General features: G+C 44.1%; 1 pseudogene across 1 annotated transcript in view; it reads right to left on the reverse strand.

The window, feature by feature from the left end:
• The window catches only part of LOC310834958 (beta-1,3-galactosyltransferase 2 pseudogene), a 40,964-nt pseudogene that overhangs the window by 27,340 nt on the left and 4,403 nt on the right, over nt 1-9,221 (reverse strand). The window lies entirely within an intron of this gene.

Below are 9,221 nucleotides of genomic sequence, written 5' to 3' on the forward strand. Positions count from 1 at the left end.
ACATAATCATTTTTCTTTGTGATGATGCACCTTTTGTTCTTAAAGGAAACGTCAATTTTCCGCTCATTCAGCTGTCCAACGCTGAGCAGATTATGCTTGGCATCTGGCACATAAAGCACATCCTGTATCGATAAGTCCAAACTGTGAAGAACAACAGTTCCGTAGCCTTTACTGGGAATTGTGTGGTCATCCGCCTGGTGAATCGCACCTTCCTGCGGTGTAAAAGACACGAACAGTCGCTTATCGTTGCACATGTGATGGGTCGCCGCTGAATCAACAACGAAGAAAGATCTAGACGTCTTCTGGACCTCTGCAACCTTTGGAGTGAAGCGTGAGACCATTGCCTTGTGCTGCGTTGTCCTGGACACCGGACCTTTGCCTTTGCCTCGGCCTTTTCCACGCGATGAGCTTTCGCTGCGCTGCTCTGTCTTGGCCCTGGGATATCTGCATTCCCTCTTCATATGGCCTAGACGTCCACACGTGTAGCATTTCACTGCCTTCAAAGCTTTGGCGCCATCTGGTGGTTCCACTGCACTATGGGATGACGTCTGTGAAGTCTCCCCCTTGCCCATGCAGCTATCACCCTGGCGGTCTGCTTCATTCTGAATCATGGCAGTATCACAGGCTACTCTGAGCTGAGCATGTGGCTGATTGGCATCAAATTCCCCACTTGCCTCATCCAGCCTTCTGCAGCTAGCCATCATGACTTTGGCATTAGCCTTCTGCGTCATCTCTGCTGCTTTAAATCAGGCTGCTTCATACAAGCTGTGTCTGTGTACAGCTGCTTCAATCCAAAAGCAAATTCAAAAGTACTTTCGATTTCCAGCCTCTACCTGTGAGCCTGTGCCTTTCTGCTTAACTGCTTTGCTTATCTGCAGCTGCTTCAAACCGCATTCCAAAGGCAAGTTCAAAAGTGAAAGTTCTCTCTGCTGTCTTAAATTCATGCTGCGACACTGCTGCAGCTGCTTTACTTTCGATTTCCCCCAGCATAGGAAAAATTTATCCTTCTAGCCTTTTGCCTGTGCCACGGCAAAACCGGCTATAAAAGTTCAAAGTCCAGCCATAAAGCCATTAATTAGAAGCTGGCAGGCTGCCCGGAGCTGTAGCACATACCTCATCAAATCATCTTGACGCGCAGAGATATCGTCCGATCCGGCCCTCTGCATTCCGATCCTTTGCCGGCACTCCAATTCTTTGCTCCTTTGTTCCTTTGCCAGGAGCCCGACTTCTGGAGTCCATTCTCAAAACACTGCGTTTTTCTGGGCCCGGAACCAAATGTTGGAGATAAGCAGTGTCCAGTGCACAGCGGAATGATGAAAAGTACGTGCCAACATGCTCTATATTACTTTATTTACACTTCAAAGCTGGTAATTTACAAAAAAACATTTTCCCTCTGCCGGAGCAGAGAAAGGCATCCTCTCTCCTCTAAAGCACGGAGAGAATCACACTGAACTGCAAAGAACAGTGAAAAACAGGAAACCAGTGTACGTCACATCCAGTCTCCTGTCCCGTGAGAAAACCCAACAGCACTTGACTGTGGAATGTAAACATTGTCTTGTGACAAGCACTTCGCTGCTCAGTGAAGGAAGCAGAAACCAACAGAAAGGAGTACGACAAGGCTGCATATTGTCTCCCTGCTTATTTAACTTATATGCAGAATTCATCATGCGAAAGGCTGGGCTGGATGAATCCCAAGCCAGAATTAAGATTGCCGGAAGAAATATCAACAACCTCAGATATGCAGATGACACAACCTTGATGGCAGAAAGTGAGGAGGAATTAAAGAACCTTTTAATGAGGGTGAAAGAGGAGAACGCAAAATATGGTCTGAAGCTCAGCATCAAAAAAACGAAGATCATGGCCACTGGGCCCATCACCTCCTGGCAAATAGAAGGGGAAGAAATGGATGCAGTGAGAGATTTTACTTTCTTGCGCTCCATGATCACTGCAGATGGTGACAGCAGTCATGAAATTAAAAGATGCCTGCTCCTTGGGAGAAAAGCAATGACAAACATAGACAGCATCTTAAAAAGCAGACATCACCTTGCCAACAAAGGTCCGTATAGTTCAGGGGTCTGCAACCTTTAAGACAAAAAGAGCCACTTGGACCTGTTTCCGAAGAAAAAAAACTGGGAGCCGCAAAACTCGTCATTATAAAAATAACTTATTTGTCACTTTTTTATTATTTATTTGTTTGACCCCTCAGAATTACTCCTCCTCATAGAAATAAACATTAAATTAACAAGTTACCTTTTTTGTGTGTGTGCTCTTCACTCCCCTTCAAAACAGTGACCAGCGTACATGCCCCCTTTCAATGCAGTGACCAGCGTACATGCCCCTTACAATGTAGCGGGCGGGCGGGAAGGTGACGTCGGGACGGTGCAGGACTAACGCACGTACCGCCCCCATGCGACGTCACAGCCAGTACAGCGCCCGCCACAGTGGGGAGTGTTGGGGCGCACAATGCGCCTCCTCTCCTCGCTAGTATCTGCCCCGGAGCCGCGGCAAAGGTGTAAAAGAGCCACATGCGGCTCCGGAGCCGCGGGTTGCAGACCCCTGGTATAGTTAAAGCTATGGTTTTCCCAGTAGTGATGTATGGAAGTGAGAGCTGGACCATAAAGAAGGCTGATCGCTGAAGAATTGATGCTTTTGAATTATGGTGCTGGAGGAGACTCTTGAGAATCCCATGGACTGCAAGAAGATCAAACCTCTCCATTCTTAAGGATATCAGCCCTGAGTGCTCACTGGAAGGACAGATCCTGAAGCTGAGGCTCCAATACTTTGGCCACCTCATGAGAAGAGAAGACTCTCTGGAAAAGACCCTGATGTTGGGAAAGATGGAGGGCACAAGGAGAAGGGGACGACAGAGGACGAGATGGTTGGATAGTGTTCTCGAAGCTACTAACATGAGTCTGACCAAGCTGCGGGAGGCAGTGGAAGACAGGAGTGCCTGGCATGCTCTGGTCCATGGGGTCACAAAGAGTCAGACACGACTAAACGACTAAACAAACAACACCATCAAACAAACCTATATTTATAGGTTTTATTTATTTATCTTGACTGTGTTGCTATCTCTAAATACAATATTGAGCGGAGATGGTATTGTCACACACAGATTTAGACATGGAGACTCTGCAACAAATAAATTGGAATAGCCCAATGATTGTCTGTTCTGTCTCATGAGCTCCATTATCCGTTGTATATCAAAGGGATAGGCTTACCTCGCTCCCCACCCCCAATATTTTATTCAAGTTGGCATCCCTGCCCCCTTGGTCATCCTAATATGAGATCCAAATGTCACCTCCATTCTCCTTCCTGCCCTCACATATTAGACTGGTCCTGTTTGTCGTAGCCCAGTGTTGCCAAGGTGAGAGAACTTTTGTTTGTCCTGTGGAAAACTCTATGGCATCAAGCTGGAATAACAGAGGATAAGTTACTTAGCAACCAAGGAAGCATTAGGACAATCTGATTTAACTAAGGTTAGATCACCCCACATGCGTGACATGAGTGCTCCTCACCGAAATTGTAATGTTTTAGACCAGTGTTTCCCAAACTTGGGTCTCCAGCTGTTTTTGGACTACATCTCCCATCAATCCCTGGCCACTGGTCCTGCTAGCTAGGGATGATGGGTGTTGTAGAGGCTTGCTGGTTTAGAGGCTTGTTGTGGGCAATACATAGCCCCATGCCTAGTATCCTCCACAAATTTGTGGGGTCCGATTATCACGCTTGGGGTGGATGTGATTGCAGAATGAAGCGCTGGAAGGGATCTGGACAAACATTTGTTCCAGGAAAGATGCCACCAAGGGGTTTTGCAACCTCCCATCTACACTGAAGTAAAAAGCCCCCAGTGTTGTAACCTTTTCTCATAGAGAAGTCGCTCCAGTTCCTGCTGAAACAATTAACAGAAGTGGAATACAAAAAGGGAGGTGTGAGGAGGTTGTTGAAATAAGCGAATGAAGGATAGGATGATGAAAATGTATGATGTGTTTTAAATTGTTTTTATTTTGTTGTGTTAGTTTAATGTGTTAGTGTTGTGTGGTGTTTTTGTATTGTATTGTATTGTCTATTTTGTTTTGTAATGTTTGTAATGTTTAAATTGTTGGAAAAGTAATAAATATTATTTTATTTACAGCCCTTTGGGGAAGAGAAGTGGTGTGATCACCACATTCTATTCCTGCCGTATACACGTGCCTGTCTCTTCCAAGTATAGCCCTCTATTATCTAAAAAAAAAAGAGAGAAGTCGCTCCAATTCCTTGCTCATTTGGGTTGTCCATTTCTGATTCCCTCCCCACCCCCCAGGTCTGCAGTATGCTTTATACTGAGAGTCCTATACTGCAGGGGGTTGGACTAGATGACTCTTGGGGTCCCAACTCTACAATTCTGTAAGGTGAGGCAACCAGTACTGTATGCAGTATTCCAAGTGGTTGTTGCAACAGAAATTCGTATAACAATATTATGATATTCACATTTTAGTTTTCATCCCCTTTCCTAATAATGATCCACAACATGGAATTCTCCTGTTTCACAGTTGTATCTAAGTATTCCAGTTTGTCTTTATTTTTTAAAAAACACAAAAATCCCTTCCTGAAACAGTAAGATTCCATTGTTCAGAGAAAAATAACAGGCCACCCCAATCTCCGAGTCCAGGGATCTTGGCATGCTTCACACAGGGTCTGTGCTCCCTTTTGGACAATTATTTATTTACGTATATATGCAACTTGAGTCTACATTGGAGGGATTCCCAGCATTCACATCTCAGGAGGCGCTTGATTGCTTGCTACAGAAGCGCAGCACTGGATTCAGCGGCAGCCAAACAGTCCTCTTTGTGTCTCTTCAAAAACAGCTTGAAGAAAACAATTCTGCATCAGCCTACATCATCCAACCTTTTCTTTTCCTCAACCTTTTCTTTTCCTGCCCACTAACACGCATAAGCTGGAGAAACCACTCCTCTCTGTCAATTGATGACTTCCCTGATGAGTTGATGACTGGGCTTAAGGGCTTATCTCCCCAGGATGCCCAGGTCCAGAAAAACCAGGTTGGCCCACATTTTTACACGGCTGAATAAAATGTCTGTCAGCTCATCTTAATTCTCAAAAGTACTGATCAAACACTGAAATATACTCCGAGTCGAGAGTGGATTTCATGCTCTTTATTCAGCTCATAGTGGTGAGGAGGAATGAAAGTTTCCCCAAAGTATCTTTCAAACACACTAACAGTTACAAAAGCAATTCTTTTTTTAAAAATCGCAATAGCGTTTTAAAAAATAGTAAAAAAAATATAAACATGCAAAAGAGCACTGTGCTACAAAGTCCATTGCTAAGGCCAGCAGGAAAAGTAAAGAGTCTCAGATAACAGACTCAAACCTCTGCCCTGCTCCCCCGGTGGGCAGCTGCTCGCATGGTCTTTTGTCCTGGGGCCTCCACAGAGCTCCTTGTCTTGGTTTCGTCACAAATTTCTGAATTCAGTGTATCTGAAGAAGTGTGCATGCACACGAAAGCTCATACCAAGAACTAACTTAGTTGGTCTTTAAGGTGCTACTGGAAGGATTTTTTTTTGTTTTTTCATAATAAAACAAACATTCATAAACTTCCGTATACTGGGCTGCCCTCAAATGTCTCCTAAAGGTTGTACTGTATAGTTACTTATCTCCTTGGCTCAGGGGTCACATAACTCCACACCCTCCAATATTTCTTCGATGAAGATAGGAATGTCCTAAGGAAAAGCATGATATTCCGGGATCAAATAAAAAACTGGGACGGCTTCTGTAAATCTGGGACTGTCCCTGGAAAATAAGGACACTTGGAGGGGCTGCTGGGGATCCTCTCCATCTTTCGACATCCTGGCCCAGTCCATCCACAGCCCCAAACCACAGATCAGAGTCCTGCCCCCAGTCCCTGCCAGGGGGCATCTTCTTCCGAGTCCATTGGCCCAGACCCCCCTTCTCTCTCTCTCTCTCTCTCTCTCTCTCTCTCTCTCTCTCTCTCTGCTTAATCTCAACTTAGCTGAAGCACTTCATGGGACCCAACCAAGGCAACCAAGGTAACCCGCCCATGGACCAATTCAAGGACATTTGAAGTTCATTTTTTATAAATACCATACAGTATTAGATTAATGTCTGGTTAACTAAAACAACAATTTCCGCCTTTTTAAAACTAAGGCTCAGGGGCCGGATCCGGCCCAATTGCCTTCTAAATCTGGATGGTCCGGGAATCAGCGTGTTTTTACTTGAGTAGAACGTGTCCTTTTATTTCAAATGCATCTCTGGGTTATTTGTGGGGCATAGGAAGTTGTTCTTTTTCTCTTTTTTTCAAAATATAGTCCGGCCCTCCACATGGTCTGAGGGACGTGGACCGGCCCCCTGCTGAAAAAGTTTGCTGACCCGATCCACATCCTCCTAGCTATGGGGGCCAAGATGCTGGTCCATCTCTCCCTCTACAGTAAAAGTGGGGCTGAAGGAGTCCCAAATACCTGGCTTACATTTTGCTTGCACCTGGCTACCAATCCAAACAACAACACCAAAAACCTTGCATTTTCACTTGCCAACAGGAAAAGGATATTCAAAAAGGTGGCTCTGTTTGTTCAGTAGCAGCAAATTTACATTGGCCTATTTAGAAAGTATTGTAGCTGGTTGCTGTAATTTTTGTATTTATTATTTTCCTTGTTCTCCACCCCCCCACCCCAAATACCTTATGTGAAATCTTGCCGGGAGAACTTAAACACTTGCCACTTGGGTGGTATTTGGGTTTGTCCCAAATCAAAGTTTTGCTGAACTGAGGATTCTGACATTTTTACTGTGTATTTCCCTGTTTAGGGAAGTTCTTAATGTCTGATGTTTTATTGTGTTTTTAATATTCTGTTGAGAGCTGCCCAGAGTGGCTGGGGAAACTCAGTCAGATGGGCGGGGTATAAATAATAAATTATTATTATATTATGTTATTATTATTTTATAATTCCTTCTTTTAGAATTTTGTTGGCATGGATGGCCCTTGCTAGGGCCTAAAACATGATTCTTCAATTAAGAGGATCAATAATAATCAGTGTTGAATTGTCTTTTAATCATTGTGGTTCTCCCCCCCCCCCGCGCCCATGTTTTCAGCTGTTCTTATTTTTATCTGTAAGCTTTTGTTGGCTTCTCTCCGTGCTGCACAGGTTGGGGCAACCTTTCCCAGGTCAATTTGGGCAGTGTTGCAACTTCCTAGGATGGGGAATTGCTTATAACTCAAGCATCTGTCAGAAAAGAAAGAGTGCACTTTTCTGTAGCCTCAAGATGCAAGGATTCCCAGCCCAGACTGCAAACCCATTACCATGAGGAGGGAAAGTGATGCTAAATTGTAGGTCATAGATGTATGTAGGTGCCTACTGTCCAGCTCTCGTGAGATGTGCTGTTCTGCAGAACAGAGAGAGATTGTGAAGTTAAATGAGGACCTGAAGCTTGAGATAAAGAGAGATTTGTGCTTGCCTATGAGACTTGCTTTCTCAAGAACAACCAACCCCAGAGTTCCTTGTGCATAATAGGCTGCATGAAGGAACCATCAGTGAAAGGCTGGTGAAATTGATCCCAGGGGCACAGTAGAAGACAGGGCTGCCGCTTTACAGGCCCAAAATATATGTTAGAGGTCTACTTCACACCCACGCTGCCATGGCATGCTGTAAATGCAGTTCACAGCTGTTTCTGATGAGCTTTCTCATCATTTTCCTCCCAAAAGGTTCATTTGTGTTCTTATTAACAAAAATCAGCAACGTGTGTTATGGGTTTTTTGGGCAACGCCAATAACTGGCAGAAGCCGAAAGAAGTTTCAGTAAGTGAAAATGTTGTTGGAGACTCACGATTTCATTATATCCGTGACCTGGAACATATTCCCACCCGGAGTCTATTCTGGGGTGGCCTCAGGGTATACGAGAAACCTGCAAGTGGCTTTCTTGTATATTATGAGCTAATATAACACTTCTCAGATTGTATTATCGTAATCGCAGCATTATTTTAGACACACTTTTCTCCCACTTAGCAAAGCAACTTACAATTAAGAAACACAAACAATACTAAAAAAAAAACAAGATACAAATATATAAATAAATCAGTTTAATAAAATCATAATAAAACAAAAGACATAGTTTATATGAATTAAATAGGGAACAACGGAGTTTTTCCTACACAGGCATTTAAATCTCTGGCCAAAATTATAAGACAAGTGAAAAAGGCATTCAGTAAAAAAAACAAGGTTGTTCTTGGGATCCCCAGCGTAGCTCCAAGGGCACTACAAGGCCCATTAAGACCCCCCCCCCTGCCCCTACCATTTTTTAACAACGAACTAGGGTCTTTTGGCTTAGGGGAGGGTTGGCTGATACATGCTGCCTGCTTTTTAATGTTTTTTATTTGTTTTGCGGGATGTAGGTGTTTTAGGGTTGGGGGGAGGTTCTGGGCATTCCCATTTTTTCTTCAGTGAAGTGGGTTCAGTGGAGCATGAAAAATTTTTGGACTTGTATAATGATACTTCAGTTACCTTTTCTGAATCCTATTCCCTGGTTTAGGATTCACCTTTTCCTTCCTTTTCATCCTTATCTCCGTCTTCCCTCCTTGTTCATTCCCCTTGAATGAGTGCAATCCAAACTCCTCAGGGCCTTCTACAAGTTCCTAGATGCATTTCAAATGCATGGGTCAGACTAGAAACAGGGGTGATGAAAGTCGAAGCTCATATTAGTCTAACATTAATATATAAGTGGCTAACTCTGAAACTGCTCCCCCAAGGAATAGCCCCATTGATTCTGAGTGACCAGTTTCAGTCTGGCTGAAGTTTAAGCAGTCTTAAACACTCTTCAGAAACTGGGCTCCCCAAACCCTCATAACTATTGGCCTGGGCCAAGCTAGATCTGTGGTTAGGCAAAGAATCATGGACATAGAGAGACAACGGGATTGTACAAGGGTCCCCAATTATAAAATCATAGAAAACAGGAGATATGTAGCCACTCCAGCAAGATATCTCTATTGCATCACATCCAGAAACGCAAGAAGGGCTTTCACTCTTGCTAGAAGCTCAGCATTGCCCTCACCTGTTCTGGAAAGCTCCTATAGAAGAGTCCCATATGCACAGAGACTTTGCGCCTGCCCATTAGGGGAAATAGAAAGCCCCGGACATATATTTTTTAGATGTCCTTTTTATGCTGAGATTCGTAGAGACACCATTGACCTTTTGCTGAAGAGGCTCGCCGATCTTTCAGACAA

This window comes from Podarcis gaigeae (assembly GCF_964106915.1).
Source record: "Podarcis gaigeae genome assembly, chromosome: 17".
NCBI classification, from domain to species: domain Eukaryota; kingdom Metazoa; phylum Chordata; class Lepidosauria; order Squamata; family Lacertidae; genus Podarcis; species Podarcis gaigeae.